This window comes from Malurus melanocephalus, unplaced genomic scaffold, assembly GCF_030028575.1.
Source record: "Malurus melanocephalus ecotype Western Australia unplaced genomic scaffold, MMel_1.1 scaffold_166, whole genome shotgun sequence".
NCBI lineage: Eukaryota > Metazoa > Chordata > Aves > Passeriformes > Maluridae > Malurus > Malurus melanocephalus.
In genome coordinates, this window is record NW_026623398.1 from 245916 (window position 1) to 262547 (window position 16632).

Below are 16632 nucleotides of genomic sequence, written 5' to 3' on the forward strand. Positions count from 1 at the left end.
TGGTGCAGCATGAACCCAGAAATGTCTGTCTGTCTTAGCAAACAAAAATACTTTAAGAAATAAAGATGTTCTAAAGTTAAAAAATCATAGGAGATTTTGAAAACCATTAGAAAGACACCAGCTGTTAGAGGAAGATCAGTAAGGATCTGGAAATGCTTTACAGCTGGAATCGTTGAGGGAAAAGGCTGATGTACCTATAATTTAGAGATGATAAGATGGTCGGAGGGGAGTAKGTGACTTGCAACCTGCACAGCAAGGAACTGTTTCACGTGTTTCTRCCTTTCTCCACAGAGGATAACTCACTTTGTGTTTTGTATAGCTGCAAAGCTATTCAAATCATCTGCCACTAAATCTAAATAGAGTATCTTTGCTCTATGAGAATATACCCTCTGGGGAAGATGAAAGATATGCAGACTCATAGGTGAAGCCATTCCCACATAATCCTTTCTTTTACTGGTTGTCATTAAAAGTCATAAGTAACAAGCAGACATCTTGTGATGAGACTGTTATTAGAAGGAAGAAAGAAAGATTTGTTTTACTTCATGAATCATCTGCAAAAAACATTTAAAGCAGCTTTGTTCAAGGTGATTGTTGAGCTGGCATTTGCTGTATATTGTGTTATTCTCTGAGTAAATTGAAAAGACTTCAAACAATYCACTTTCAGAGTTTTGGGATGATATGTTTGGTAGAAAAAAAATCTTTTTTTTTTTTTAATCAAATTTTTATGCTTCTAGTCTATAATTTATGATGTGCATTGTGCCCAGTATAATTGACTCAGGTGAGCAGCATATGCAATAACTACTTCCTTTTGAATGAGGAGGCCTCCAGGTATTTCCTGAGGCACTGGAGAGATCTGTGCTCAGGCAATTATTTCTTGATGCAGAAAGTCTTGCTGACTAGCAACTTGGCTTAAATGACCTATCTGGGAGGAGAAGGAAGTCAGAACACTGAAAAGATTCAAGTGAAGGATCTTCTGATATATCTTCCAGTTAAAGTCTTCCTGCTTTGCATTGAGGAATATGCCTAATGGAGACTTATTTGGATCTAACTTACAATGATGATTCCTCCCCAAGCTATCTTCTCATTTAGAAGTATGAAAGCCACTGTTGTGGCTTATCAGTGTTGCTTTAAAWTTTCTTATTCTTGCTGTTGCCTGACGTAGAAGTGACTGTAGTACCATTAGGTTATAAGCACTTCTAGCATATTTTTAGGTGAATTTTCACTGATAACAATTGGGTTTGAGAGTTGGAGTTTTTTACTTCAGTAAGGATGAATTGTGCATTTCAGTCTATATAGTTTCMCACATTTATGTAAAAAGTGGCTATAATCACATATTTTCACCACTTTAGTCTGTATTAGCATGTTCGTTTTGCAAGGAACTCAAATTTCTCATTTCTAAGTAGCCCACATATTATTTTTCTGTGTCTCTGCACAGGATATGATTATGGTGCCTTGACTGAGTCAGGCATCTCTAACCATAACATGAATGCTGTGGGCAGTAATAGCAGTTGTAGTGTGTGAATTATTCTGTGTGCAAATTGCTGAGCTGCTCCCTCTCAGGGTGGTCTGGTGTGGTGACTGATGCCCATTGCATCCTGTTCACCTTTTCTCCTGCCACTACCAGTTCCCTTGGAGGTATGTTCTCCTACCAATTCAGCCATCACTGTGTCCAAATCTCTCCAAAAGAGAAAGGCTTTTTGATGCAAAGTATTCCAAAGAAAGCAAGAACTTCCAAATTATTTTCCAGATAAATTATTATTTATCTTCTTTCCATCATCTTCTAAAATGGAGACCCTTTAGTACAGGATTATGTTTGTATTCTTTTCCATAGGCTGATCTGTGGGTTTTTTTCCTTACTGGATAACTGTGTAATATAAAATGAAAGAATGTTAGGTGCTAAATAGCAAAGTTGAAGACTATCCTCTCATCTTCTCTGCATGTGGAATTGTTGGCTTTAATGCACTTCATTATCTCAGAAGCAGTGAAATTATTTTTTAGACATAAGAAGAAAAACAATAGAGTCACTACCTTAAACAGGGGCTGAGTGCAAAGTCCTTCCAAAGATTTTGTTGATGATTAAGCTTTGCAAAAGCCTGAATTGAGAGTATGCATCTTAGCAAAGCGACTGTTTTCCTTGGTTACTTGAATTCCCACCACAGGCAGGAGTGTAGGTGTGTGCACTTTTCTTGCACACATGTATGCTCTTGAAGGAGGATATACTAAACAGTCCTAATTCCATCTGCAACATCTCCTGAAAAGAATCCACAAACAAAAATACCAGTTGAATATGGGTTGGAGCATTCAAAAGTTAGTTAAAAAGAAGAATAAATAAGTCACCTTTTGCTTTAGCAACTGTTTTATCTTTCTTGCCACACTCAAGCTGTAGCATATTTTTTACATAAAGAAGTTTAGCAGCTAAGAATAAAGTACTGATCCTTACTGAAAAAAACGTAGAATTTCAAAGTAAAATGCATTAGTAACAATTTTTATATCTATTTTAACACCAGTTTTTTCAGCCTTCAGTTTATTACAAGGCTGGGAAATAAAAGCAGAGCCAGTGAGTTGTGCTGCCATGTATAGCCCAGKCCATCAAAAGGCAGAGGGGCTGCAGCACTGTCTTGTCTTGGAGTGGGCCAGGGCAGGTGGCCTGGGTCAGTGGTCCCCCTTGGAGGCGTGTTCCTCTGCCAGGCAGCAACCTAGAGCCACAAGCTTTTCCATTCCTGGGAGCAGTTTGAAGCACCTTAATGGAGTGAAGTCTCCCTGCCAGTGAAAACAGACCTCTGAGAGCTGTGAGGATGCCTAATATGAATTTGATTCTTCCATAYCCGCATTTTTTCAGGTCAGGTCCARCTCAAGATACTAAACTGCCACAGTATTAAATGTGCAAAACTGGAAATACCACAAATTTTTCAAGACAGTATCTTCCCCCACGCCCCTCTTGGTGTAGTCGTTCATTGCCTGGCAGCTTGTGTGTTGCAGTTCTGTCTCCTTTCATCCTTCAATATTGTTACTGCCTGGTAAGTTATGGTTCCTGGTGGGAGTAGTCAATATTTACAAGATTGCTCATTGTGTAGGCTTTTGGTCCGTTAACAATGAACCAAGAGGGAATAATCCTCATGCATTTTAAAAGGCCATGCATACAGTGTTTATACCTTAAGTAAAGCAGTAGCAGCTAACAACCTGACCTTCAGGAAGAAAACAAGATAGCAGTGTAGGGTTTCGTAAGAGTTTTAAAAACTTGTAGTGAAAGTTTTTCAACCCCCCAAGTAAATCCAGAGTCTCAAAAACTTACTTGATTTGAACACCTAATTTTTTTGTCAATTTGAAGCGGGGATGGCTACAAAAAGATTACAAGTAATCTTCCTTCTATTGACTTTTTTATCTAAGACACAGAGTCGCAGGGAGTAGCTTAGTCTCAAGAACTGTACCTAGTTAGAAAGATTGAGGCAGTGAGCAAATAGCCTTTGGTATTTTTCTAGTAACCATGAYATCATTTTCCTTAACAATTAACCCACACTTCAGATGGCAAGAAAAATAATAACTTACAGGCCTCTAACAGTATAATTTAGTAATAGCCAAAACATTTCAAAAGCAATCTCAAACTTCTGTTGAATACTATACCTTAGTTCCTCTGGCTTTTGATAGCTAGTGCAGACTAATCTATTTGCAGACATAATATTACACCAAAGTAGTTTTTGGAGGGATGTGGTGAATAAACAGGATACATTAAGTAGCAGGAGTGGAGAAAACAGTTTAGTAGTAAGCACACACTGAATAGTCTCCAGAAATCAATTATGCCTTCCCCAATTGCAAGTTTATCTCCAAATCTTTAATTACAAAGTATTTTCATTTCTTGTACTTCATATTGTATATTTGATTTTATATGGAGTATAAAGTTCTACTGAAAACTTGAAAACTATTGGAAATGCATTCCTCTTCAATGAAACTGGTTCGTTGGTGATTTTTAAAAGAATTTAGAGATAAGTGCCAAATCAAAGCAGTGAGAAGAAACCTCAGCAAAAGAGAGCATTAAGAGAGAAACTCAGTATTTGCTATGACATACTCTYTTTGAAGGTTTATGTTAACACCATTCATACCTCCTTGCTGTTTCTACCAGATCAGTACTTCTCAGGGTGTTTCTTCCGGAGGCAAATGTTTTGGAGACTCCATTTCAAAGAGAAATCAAACATGAGATACTGAAAATACCTGTTGTGAAATTTCTCTATGTGGACTAATGGATACAATTTTAAAAGTTGGGCTAGCACTTAGAGTTCCAGCACTTTGCAATATGTTACTGTTATTTACAGTGCCCCTGCAGAGCTGGCAAGTGGTCTTGTGTACAGGTAGACAAGCAGAGGAGCAGAGGTGTCAGGCTGTTTTGTGGGGGATGCAGAAGGCTTAATTTAAATTTATGAAATTATTATTGCTTACCTTACCTGTAGGCCCCCAGCTCTAGGGATTGATGCAGTTCTCTTTGAGTAAGAGCCTSAGTTTCCCATAAAGTCTGCCATGGAAATACTGCATCAGAAACAGTAGGGACAGCCTGGTAGGGATGCTGATAGTGGAGAGTGACAAGCCTGCCTGCAAGGAGAGGCAGCCTGTGGGTTGCAGAGGACTTTGCAGGCAGGCACACAGCTTCCCTCCATGCTATGCCCCACTGCCGTGGCCCCCTTCCAGCAGGGACCTCCAGGCAGTGACCTGGGCACTGGTTTGTTAGGTATGGTTCTTGTCCTGCTCTCTCTCATCTGACTGCATTCATCTGTGTAGCGAACAGGAGCCAGGAACTGGTTAGTGGCATCCCTGCCCTATAGCAGCCTTTAAGCACTCATGAGACTGCATAATTGGTGTGCTGCAATCCCAAAAGGCATTTAATACAGAAGCATCAGTGGCTGAGAAGTGGAGGGGAGAGCACTGGGTCAAAGAGGACTGTTGGAAAGGTCAGGACTGCTGAGGGATGCATTGGTTGCAGCTGTATATTCCCTGAAAAATCCCTGATGTCAGACTTCGAGGYGGATGGTGACCCACTTATTTCCTTGTGCAGGTCAGAGGAGCAGGCAGATGAAGTGTGTGCTGTGTCCTCACCTCTTCTTTGACTTGTTGACTTGAGAGGGTTGACAAACCATGTTCTCTTGGCCATTTATCAGCAGATACTAAACCTATAAAATGAGAAATATATGTAAAAAGCTTTTAAAATTGTGATATATCTTCATGTAAACATGTATTTCTAACCTTGCTTTCCACAGGGTTCATGTTTCAGTTGCTTATATTCCCTGTTTCGACTCAAGCTCTCTAATGTATTTATGCATAATAATACGTATATGCATTCAGGAAGATTTTTACATCAGGTATGAAGAAATAGTTAAATCTGAGCAGGTGAGGTAAGAGTTGGAACCCTAATCATGCTTCATATTACCAAATCCCCCAAGACTCCATTGTTCTAGTATTTGAGGTTTACAGAAGATAAGTGCCTAGTTTCTCTCCTGTGCCTGTAAATGATTATATGCCTCATATTTCTAACCTCTCCTGATACAGCCATTAACAGCAATACAGCCTCCATGTGGTAACCCAGTTGTTCACTTCCGTAACTTCTTTAATCTTTGTCCAAATTCCTATTTCTGCCAAAGAATGCATCAGGCACCAAGATAAGACTCAGGGAAATGTAACCCTTGCCCCAAATAACCTGTCATGAACTGTAATGTTTTATCACAAGAACTGTACTTTGCACAGTTGTGTAAAAGAGCAGCCATCTACCTGCCAAACCTGCAGCGTTCCCACGCTCCATGGCGCTGATACCAGGATTCCCAGGTTTTGCCTSTTGGATTAGCTGCTGCCAGCTGCTCCTTTCCAGAGCTATGGCTGTTGGGTAGCAGCACCAAGGCAGCATTGTTGGGTTTGTGCCCTGCACAAATCCATGCATGGTGCAAAGGGGCAGAGAAAGCTACAAGGTTCCCTCAGTGCAGGCTGTTTGGGGCACTTAGCAGCAGAGTGAGAAGGAAGAATAGCAGATACAGACAAAAAGTTCCATGCTCAAAATAATTCAGTCTAATGCTTGTTATGACCTCTCTTTTAGTGAATGTATATGTGCAGGTTTTGATCATGTAGATCACCCCCTGAGAAACCTTTCTTCTTYTCAAATTTCTCATGACTCCAGTCTGCGCTAATCTTTCTTTTCATAAGAGCTGTATAATTCTGTGGCACTCCACCAAGGAAAAGGCTTTTAACTATATCATGAAATAGTTGTTCAAAATTCCAAGTAGAAACCTGTGTATTACTACATGTAACAGAAGCTTGAATTTATTAATAAGCCTAAACATGTTCCAGGCATCTCAAGTAAAACGTGCTGTTAGTGAGCACTGCAAATATGAGGGAGGCTGGAATGCCCATTTGCAAATACATCAGCTATATCAAGAAAGATGACACTGGCCATCCATTAAATACTTCAGATATYTGAATAATTTTATATTCCATTTTTATCTTTCTTTGTCAGCTTTTATTTCTGGATGGAGCATCAGGTACTGAGAAATGTGTAGAATAGAAGCTGAATAGTTCTGCTTTTTCCCAGTGAGAAATTGTGTTATATGAGGAAACAGCTCTCAGCTKCTGTCTCACTGCTGCTTCCACACACTGCATAAACACCACTGTTGGAAGTAGCCATGGATTGTGGCCTGCAGGGTCTTCGGTGGTGTTACCACACTTGTTTCTCAGGCTGTGTTGTAGAAAGAAAAGTGTCATCCTAAATGATCAAGGAGGTTTTTGAGAGGTAAGGAATAGGTTCTCGAAGACAAAAATGGTGTGACTAAACAGACATGCTGCTCTCAAGGGATAGCTAAGTGCTTTGGAAACACCTCAGTAAATACTACTTGACATTTTAGGCCTCTAAACATATTGAAAAGGTGGCTTTCTCTTGGAGTTCCTTATGTTCGCCTTATCACATTATTGCTCAATCCTCTGAGCCAGGCTGTATAATTACTGCCAGGCTGCAGATGGCTATTAGGAGAAGCCTGCAGGCCACATAACAAAATATCTGCAGCAAACCTGCRCAGGTGAAGTTACACGTTTGGACTTGAGATTGTCTTACAGCTCATTTCTCATAAAGAGGTTCTGTGCCCTTTTCCCTGTCCTCCTTCTGCCTTGGCCCACCTCCCATTACATGCACTGGCTTGTGTTTTCTGACCCTGCACCAAACCAATTCAATTTAGTGGAATTGAGAAGAGTATTAAACTGGAAAAAAGGTGAATCGTTTGTGATGGCACACAGAGTTGACTTAAACCATAGATGTACTGATGAGCCCRAAGCTGATGCAAAAGATGTGATCTGGGATCTGGATCTGGTTCTAGAGAAAGGAAGAGGAGAAAATGTAAATAAGAGCTTTATAGCAGTGTAAATCTGGTTAATGTTCTTTGTGGTAAAGTGCTACTACCCCTGAGTAACAAATGGCCAAATTCTGTTCATGCACAGTCTGGCACCATCCTGTATATACATGTTATCTTTGTTTGTCATGGATTTGTCTTTCACAGGGTGATTATAAAAGGATAAATGTGGGACTGCAAAATAACAGATCAGTCAGTGAGACACCAGTAACAAGGCTTTGCTTTGAGGGAGGGTGGTCAATAATATTGTCATATTTCATAAGCTCACCTCTCAGCTCTCTCCAGGAGGTAACAACAATCTCTTCTTGCCAGCTCCATGGGACCTAGGTAGACTTTCTTTCTCCTTTTATTTTAATGGGGTTTTTTTTCTGGGTTTTTTTTCTGTCATAAATTCTGGAAACAGATCAGCTTTCCATCTTCGTCTCAAAAATCTGTAGAAAAGCAAGACAGCAAATAAATAAATGGCAATGAAATATACCGCCCATGAAAGATTTAGCATCATTCAGTTGGAAGAAAAGGAGGAAAGCTAATGATTGGCAGCAACTAGTGATCACTCTACCATTTCAAAGTTTTTTCCAGATTAACTGACGACATTTTCTGTTTCTGTTGAAGTCAAAGACAATATTTCCATTGGCTGCARTTGGGTCAGTTTTAATCCCTTTAARTTTTGAACAGTCCTGTTTTCAATCTAAAATAAGAGAGTACAATATTCTTTCAAAACTGGGTCAGTTATCTGATGTRTGGATTCATCATTCATTTTGACACTTACCTGATTGTATCCTCATTCTTCTGCTGAGGTTAGTTTAAAAGAAGAGGCACCTCCCAAGCTATCCTCCCTTGAAATGTCATCTGAGGCTTTCTTTTTCACTTTTTAAGCTCTGTGGGAAGTACAGCTTCAGCTCTATTATAAACAAAACACAGCAAGAACCCATGTTCCTCACGCAACAGCGTTTTGTGGTGAACACAGCAATGACTCACTGTTGCCTCTGGCACCCTGCTTTGACCAGGCAGGTGCAGTGACGGCTATGTGGGAGCATCGGGTGCATGGCAGCAACAGGGGCAATTCATGCCAAAACACTGACAGCTGTGGGTGTGGGGAGCAAGCAGATGCCTGGACAYAAACTGCAGAGTGTGGCCAAGACATCCACACGGGACTGAAGATAGAAGATAGGACTTACTGGACCTCCTTGCCCTCTACCTTGGTGGCTGGAGGCTGGGTGGGATATGCCAGAGCACTCAAGAGGGCATCTACRTGTGAAAACCTGCACCTTTGTTGAAGTTCCCCTGGAGCTGGTATATTAAGCAGTCATGGGTGAAACAGCTAACCCACACAGAGAGGATACTTGTTGATTTTSCTGACCAGATTCTCCTCTGAAACCTTTAAATGGATTATAGTTTGCACTTATTTTTTTACCTAATGGGCTATTTGTGCTTTTTCCCTTTGGTATGTAATATTGGACTCTTGGCAACCTGAAGGTCAAGGTTCTCATGTTGCAGTTGCCACTGCCTGACAAGCAGTTCTCAGCCCCAGTGCTTCTGGTTGCACAAATGCATCACTCATGTTTTGTATCCTGGAAAACTGGAGGAATGTGGACAGATTTACCAAAACTCAAGGACAAATCTCCTTCAGGTGGACAGATCTTCCTTGGAGACKGAGTTTGTCATGCATGTATGCATGTAGGCATTGGATAAAGTTGTCAGTTTTGGGATAGATCAGAGGGAATTTCAAGCTTTTAATTTCATATTTGCATATGATACATTCAGATGTTCTTTGTAGTATTCTGTACTGTGTGAACTTATCCTACGTTCAGTCAGTCAAATGAGGACATTGGTGTAACTGTATCCAGGGAGAGAAAAAATGTGTTTTTTCTGGGGTTGAGCTGAAATATGCTGCTCTCTGAAAGGTGGACTTTTACAGTTGAGTGGAGAACTTCCAAGGAGGGCGGGAGTACTGCCACAATAAATGCAGCTGGACATGGCTGTGACACACAGCCTGGGGACATAAGACCTGAAAACTAGGTTTTCACAGCTTGCTCAGTCTGCATTTTTTCGTTTACTGTCTTGGATTACTGAGTCATAGAACTCAGCTGCAGTTGAGTTGAACTTTGAGAATAATTACATAAAATATTACATTTTTAATTTCCTGTTCAGAGCTGTACTGGGAGTGAGTTCAATAAACACAAGAGGGTGCAGAAGATCAGTACTAATAAAAATCCTGCCTAGAATCTCATTAAGAAATCTCATCTGTTCCTATGTACTGAATGAAGTAGGGATCTCTTGAAAGGAGCACAATGCAGTTGTATCATTAAAGAAGTGTATCATAATGTGTACACAACAGGATGTCAAATGGAAGGCAAGCTTAAATCTGGCATTTCATTACCTTAAAGGAATTGATTTTGCAATAATTTTCTTGCAGAGCCATTTTTGCTTGAGTGGTGTGAATATTCTCGTAGATTCACAAGTTTGGGAAGGTGAAAATGCAGACCTCCTRTGTACACACCACTCGTGTTGCCATTTATGTGTTCATCAGCAAGTTAGGATGCTTTTGATTCATAACACCATCCTATGCCCTTTGAACTGCACTCAGAGACAGGCTGCCCTTCCCAGGGAGTCAGTGCCAAAACAATGCTAAGACATCTCTGTTCCCACCGCCTTTTATACACTATATGCTGATTAATGAAACTTGTTTATTCCCAGTTCCAGAAGAAGTTGAGATGAACTGAGCACAGAACTGTCTAGCTATTTGCTTCTCATCATTTCTTTGTGATAAGTGTGTATCTTGTGCTGATCCCTTGGCTTTGTGTTCTGATCCTTCCCTTGGAGCCTTCACAACAGCATGAGGCTGTCCCAAGCAGAGCAGCAGCAGTGTTGCTGCATGGGGATGGCACATTTATCAGTCCCCACTTGGTTCAGAAACCTCCATAGACTGGAGGAGCAGGGCTTCCTGAGCACTTCCAACCCCTATTTGTTGAGTCCTTGGAATCTGAGGAGTCTGTCATAYTGTACAACCCTCAACTTTCCAAATGGGAAAATTCTTCATCAAATTCACAGCTACCAAAGGCCTTCCTGAGGGACCAATTGTAGTCTTGTCAGCCTAGGAAACACCATGTTTCCCACTTGGTCAGCTTCTCAACAGTGACTGAACCCCTCCAAAAAGATATATTTAATGTCTTTTCTTGTTCTCAGTGATGACAACTATTTTTGTCAACATTTTGTATTATCACTCTTAGTGATACAAAGGGTGAAAATTTTCAGCTGTATGCAAGTCATGCAAAGTCAAATGAAGGACTTCAGGTGAGAACTGCTGAACACTTTTTCCTGTAAACACTGCTGCCAGATTTGTCTGTGGTACCAATCAGAAAACACTAAATTATTCATTTCTGTCCTGATTTTATCATTCCTTAAGGAGTATAACTTAATTTTCACCACTGTGAAATAAAGACAACGGCTGCTATTATACTTGTGAAGGGAGCAAGTTTCTGCATTTCAGATTTCTGCATTTGAAAAATTGTCCCACTGGCACACCAACTTCTTCAAGACCTACAGAGACTCTCAGCAGCAGAGTCCAAAACAAAATTAAACCTGAGAGAGGAATTAGAAGATAGAAACTGTTCTAGTTGATGAAAATATGTTTGATTGACTGCACTAAGGATGTAGTTTTAAAAAATATTCTCATCCTTTTGAAATAGTAAGAGATTTAAAAGTAGGAACTGCAAGTTTGAAATGGAGCATTGCTATTTGTGGGGATGGTACCAAAAGTAACTGTAATTGCCAAAAATACACARAAATATTTAGTTACTTTTCAGCAAGCACTGACCAAATAGTTGAGTTTTCGTGAATCAAGCTGGACATTAATTATTTACCCATCAGTAGGGTCTTTGCATCTGAAAGCTTAACACCACTATTTTATAAGAAACCCATAAGATGCTTCATTTTAGCAAATACTGACCACATTCCCTGTTCCTTCTGTTAACCTGAATAATTCCATCTTACCTAAATAGTTGTTTTCATGCTCCCTTAAAATCTCAGGTCTCTGCTTTGATCTTGAGCTGCATGGAGTTGAGAAGATTTAGAATTTGTGGATGTGTTTCTTTGTATTGTTGTTTGGCCATACTATTTTTATAATCAATATGGTGTGTTTATCATGGTAAGTTACATCAATAYATGGCAGCACTAGTATGAAAATCARAAATTTTCCATTTCCTTGGTAGTCAGGAATATGATAACCCAATATGATGCTATTTGAAATAATCTAAAGGGATCAAATATGTTTTAAGAATATAAATGAGCAGATCCTTTTTTCTCAATTCATTTTGGTTTTCTGTTTRTGTATCACCAAATGAAGCCAGAAAGATAAGAAATTCTTTTTTCAGAGAAAATTCATCATTTCTTATCTTTGGAAAACTTCGGCTGGTCTCCATCCTTGACTAATGTCACGTTATTTCTCTGAGCTAATAAAAAAGACCAGTGACTCAGCACCTGTAGCTTATAATTCAATATCAAGTGAAAAGTTGAAACAGCATGCCAATATTTCATCCTAATGTTAATGTCCTATCTTCAGGAGAGACCAAAGTAAGCTTTCTGGAATGCAAAAAATGAATACATTTAKCCATAATTATTTTTAAGTCCTGTGCTTGTTTTTCCGATGGCASCTGTTCTCCTAAATGACTTTAATTCCTCATTTTGATTGACAGATCAAATTTGCCACCAACTCTGCCACTTTCCTACCAAAACTGGTAGAAAACATGCTAAAACAGAAAAATGGATAATAATGGACAAGAAGTATTTTCTTTTCTGGCTGGTGAGTTGGTTTATTTCACTCTTCTGCACTGTCAATTATTTCCAAATCTTCAAGTGGAGAATGAACATATGAGCAGAATTCTGGTACTCCAAAGAGCACAGCTTGCAGAGGAGTTTCAGGAGAAAAAGTAGTTTCAGAAATTAAACTCAAGTGATTTTAAGTGCACTGGAAACTTGTGGGGAGAAGGGGGTGTGCACAGACAGATCARGCAACTTCAAAGTATTTGTGGGGAGGTCACTGTGTAGCAGCATCATCTTCCATGAGTTCACAGCATAGGGCCAGGCTGGTCCAGGAGACCTCTTGGASTAAGAGCACCTTGTCTGGATCTCTCTTGCCCATGTCAGTGAGCAGCAGCACACATGTCATGRTCAGATACAGCTCAAATCTACTAATTCATTTTGCAGAGGGGAGAATGAGAGTTTGTCAAATTGTTTAGTCACTAATAACTTGAAACATAATTAAAATAATGACACTAAAAGATCTATATAGTGCCCTGAGGGTTGCCACGAGGCTCCCGTGCAATGTGGGCAGCTGACTACTTCGTTTAGCTTTTCAAAAACCTGGTGACTTGTCTGAAGCAAATGTTTTCAGAACTCTCCTGGCCCTTTCAGTTTGCATTCCAGTTCCAAACAACACCTGCTCTTTGCAGGCTGTATGACTGGTGTGGCCCTATTGCAGCAGCAGATATGCCCTCCACATTCGTGGMGAGAAGGCTGAAAAGGATTGTTCTGCTAGGGCTGAGAAATTGATTCAGGGATAGGAATTGTATTTTTAAGGGGACTTTTGCCAGAATTGATGCTAAAAAATATAGTGCTGCGTTCCTCGCCTGCTCATTCCTACCCTCTCCCTCGAGTTTGCACAAGACTGGTCTGAACAACAGAGGAATTAATCCACTTGAAGTCTCAGCCAATGGGAACAAAAATACAAGCTGTGATCTGGCTCGGGGTTGTGATGTGGTTTTCCATCCAGCCACGTAGACGTGTGTCCCACAGGAGGCACAGCTGTAGGGGAGGTGGGAATTGTCTCTCAGGGGACTAGGGAGGGGAATGCAGGGTGGTCTGTGGGAGCTTGTGCTTCCTCACAGGCTGAGCTTGGGGGTAGCTCTTGCCTTGGGACAATGACACCTACCTCCAGCAGAGCTTTGTGARCCTTGGTGAATTTTTTCTGATCCTTGCTTCTTGTGCTGGGATGGCTCATGCATGAGCACCAAGCCCCATGCCACAAGCAGGATGGAAGTGCTGGAGAAGCAAACATGAGCAGGAGCCCTCAGACAGCATCCCCCAAGCAGCCACAAAAATTACGGAGGTGGTCATGTGGCAACCTAGGTCAAGAATGTGAAATGGTGTGTAGGAGGTGTTGGGAGGTGCCCCCACCCCAGCTGTCCTAGAATTTCACTCACAAGGTAAGTCATAAACATTTATTTTACAACTGTGTGTTCAGGGTGACTTTTCACAATGAAATTACATAAAATAGACTTTTTTGTGTGATGAGAAACCAAGTGAGAGTTGTGGAGTATCTCTGCATCTGCACTCTAGCCCACAGTAGGGATTTTGCAGGCTAGGTCCAGGGTTGGAGAAACAGAGGCATGTGGAAACTCGGGCTGTCCTCAAAGAGGGCATGCAAGAAAAAGTTTCAAGGTCCTTTCCTAGTTAATGGTTGTTTTTTCTGTTTTGCAATACAGAACAACTAAATATTCTCATCTTGTTGGAACCAATCTATCTTGTGTTACTTCTCTTTCATCATTCTTTCATCACCTTTCTTTATCGCTGACTAGAAAAATATACATTAACTCCTGGAAAAGCTTACAAAAACCAAAAAGGTAAGTGAACTAATTTCACCTTTGTAGAAAGTTCAACTTGTTGGTACTTGCTGTCAGTGTGCTGAGTTTTTATCTGCTGGGAAGATGGTGGTGACACCAGCATTGAGGTTCCTTCCTCTAACCACTCACACATATACAGGGGCTGTTGAGCAGWTGGAGAGAGCTCAAAAAAGTGGTAGAAAATGTAGCATCTTCTTCTATGAAAATATGCACAAATATATTTTTGTTTTCTTGCGCTTCCCATTGGGAAGATTTTTTTGATTTTTCAGCCTAGCATCCAGATGAAGGAAGACTCAGTGATCACAGTGTCCATCTATCTGTCCCACTCTAAAAACTTTTAAATCAACCACCACTCTTTAACATAATAAAGTGATACAGAGCTCAAAAGAATTAGAGTAGGATTCATTTCACCTAAGTTTAGACTTCTATARTACCAATGTCTTCATCTGAGATAATCCCTTAGGTCGTCCTTACAGTTAGTGAAGACCAGCTGGCATATTTAACCATGATTYGAGCAGCCTGATTTAGACGTCTATTTTGGGATGGGATGAATCATGGACTAGGAGTGCCTTTCTCTCTTTTCTGCTTATTTAGGATGACCATCTGATGTAGTGGGATTTCCTACAACTTCTGAAGATCGTCGCTACATAAGAAAGGAAATTGAATGAGGCAAAGCTGAAGTGTGTGCTCACCAGCATGGGTGGGCCAGTCACCATGGGCATTGGCTTTTAGAAGCAACATGCCCCTTGTTAGGGAGCCCTTCACCTAGGTGATATTCAGAGGTCTTGAGAAGAAACTGCTGAAGAAATACAGCTGAGGTGAGGTGAGGAGAAAGTCATAAAGAGCTTTAGGATCGGGAGAGGTTATTGTTTTGGGCGGGTAAGAAAATAAACCACAAGTTCAAAATAAACAAGGCTTTGCCAAGTTTACTGCTAACAGAATTAAATGATTGTTCCCAGGAACTCACCATAACTCTGTATGCTGTGACTGCGCACATAAAAAAAAACTTCTAAAATAACCCTTTTTGTATTTAGAGGTCAAGCCTTACCGCTGATGAGCTTGTGATGCAACTTAGTAATTTTTCATTTCCAACCTGATAATTTTCAAACACACACTTCTGATGTTTTTTCCAAGAAGCACTCTCTTCTCTGAAAAGTCATTATAATCACCTCATAGCCACCTAATTATTTTCTCTGAAAGTCCTCAGGCCTGTTAAACTCTTGATGATGGTTGAGTGGTTGCTATACTGAAACTGCTGTCTTAGATTGTTTGTGTTTCCTATTACTTTCTACCTCATGGCTCCCAGTCCAAGTGTTTCTGTTCAGAGCATTTCTTTGTTAAGCACAGTGAAAGTCTTAGTCAACACACTTGAGTCTATAAAACTTATGGTAATGCAAGTAAATAAATATGAATACATTGCTGTACTAGTTCTGTCCTGAATGTGAAAAYGTTAGTGGTGTTCCTTCTAAACTGAAGAGTCTGGAAGTTGTTACGACARTGTCTCTAAAACATGCTCACCACTGCAAAGTTGCCTCATTAAGCTTAGCACCCAGTTGTTTGTGGAAGGAGATTGAGAACAGGATGGAGCTGTACTGGCACAAGGGGCAGCCACAGACTGCAACAAAAGGAGGAAACAAAACTGAGGAATGGAYTTCATCTTTTGCTGATCCCTGTGATAGCATTGAATGAAAAGAGGTAACAATTTGTGCTTTGTCACAGTGACTCAGCCTTTTGTAAGGCAGGGTGTTATYCAAGACTGGCCTCAGTGAAAATGCAGTTGCTCCCACAAGCATATTCTTGTCTTAGGATCACTTGTTAATGCATATTTATTTAGTAATTTACTTTCTGGGAACAATTCCATTSATGCCCACTTTCTCATTATCAGCAAAGTGTAACTCATTACCCTGTTTTTCAGAAGGCACAAATGAGATAGCAAGTGAGCTAGTTGCTAGCTTAAAGCCATGGAGTGGGTCAGTGAGTCATCAGCAGAATAGTTTGACTGGGAGGCAGGTTTTGTTTGTGTTTCATTCCAGCAAAAACAAAAGAATGCTGGCTGGGAGAAAAACTTCAAAACAAACAAACTGGAACAATCACTCCCAAGCTGATTTTGACTAGAATTTGGTTCAGAGTCTGACACTGAACGATTATCAGTGAATTCCAGATCCTTGTTTCATCCTCAAAAGCTTTGTTCTCCATAAAACTGGCAAGGTTGCTGTCTGTTATCCATGATACCTCTGTTTGTGCCTCATCTTCCTCATGGGACAGCAGAAGGAAGCATGGCCCATGTGACATCCTTGTTGCCTCTTGCAGAGGGAGCAGAGGCCTCCTGGTCATGACACAAATGAAAACTCATCCCTCAGCATTTTCCAGTCTGACTGCTTCCATRCATGACCTTGTATTATTGTCCTTGTTATTAATAGTGGCCATTCCTTTCCCTCAATTTACTGCTCTTCTCTGATGTTCTTAAACACATTCATTCCTGTGTCACTCGTAACTACCTAWAACTACAATTTTTGTCCCTGTATGCTGAAGGAGGGCCATAGGGCTGCCTTCCAGGGATTTTCTTGCAAAACACAAGTAAGCCAGAATTAGGAAAGTTTAAATGCAGTCTCTAAACACTAAGCTACCTGTGTGCACAGGTG

The 16632-nt window shown here is 40.4% G+C and overlaps 1 long non-coding RNA gene across 1 annotated transcript in view; it reads left to right on the top strand.

Annotated features, from left to right (window-relative positions):
* Positions 1-16189, top strand: part of LOC130577091 (uncharacterized) — an 18928-nt gene extending 2739 nt beyond the window's left edge. The window contains exons 2-4 of the long non-coding RNA XR_008965731.1: positions 12065-12171; positions 13853-13990; positions 14585-16189. This is a non-coding gene — a long non-coding RNA (uncharacterized LOC130577091). The remainder of the gene's footprint in view (positions 1-12064; positions 12172-13852; positions 13991-14584) is intronic.
* Positions 16190-16632: the final 443 nt, after the last annotated feature.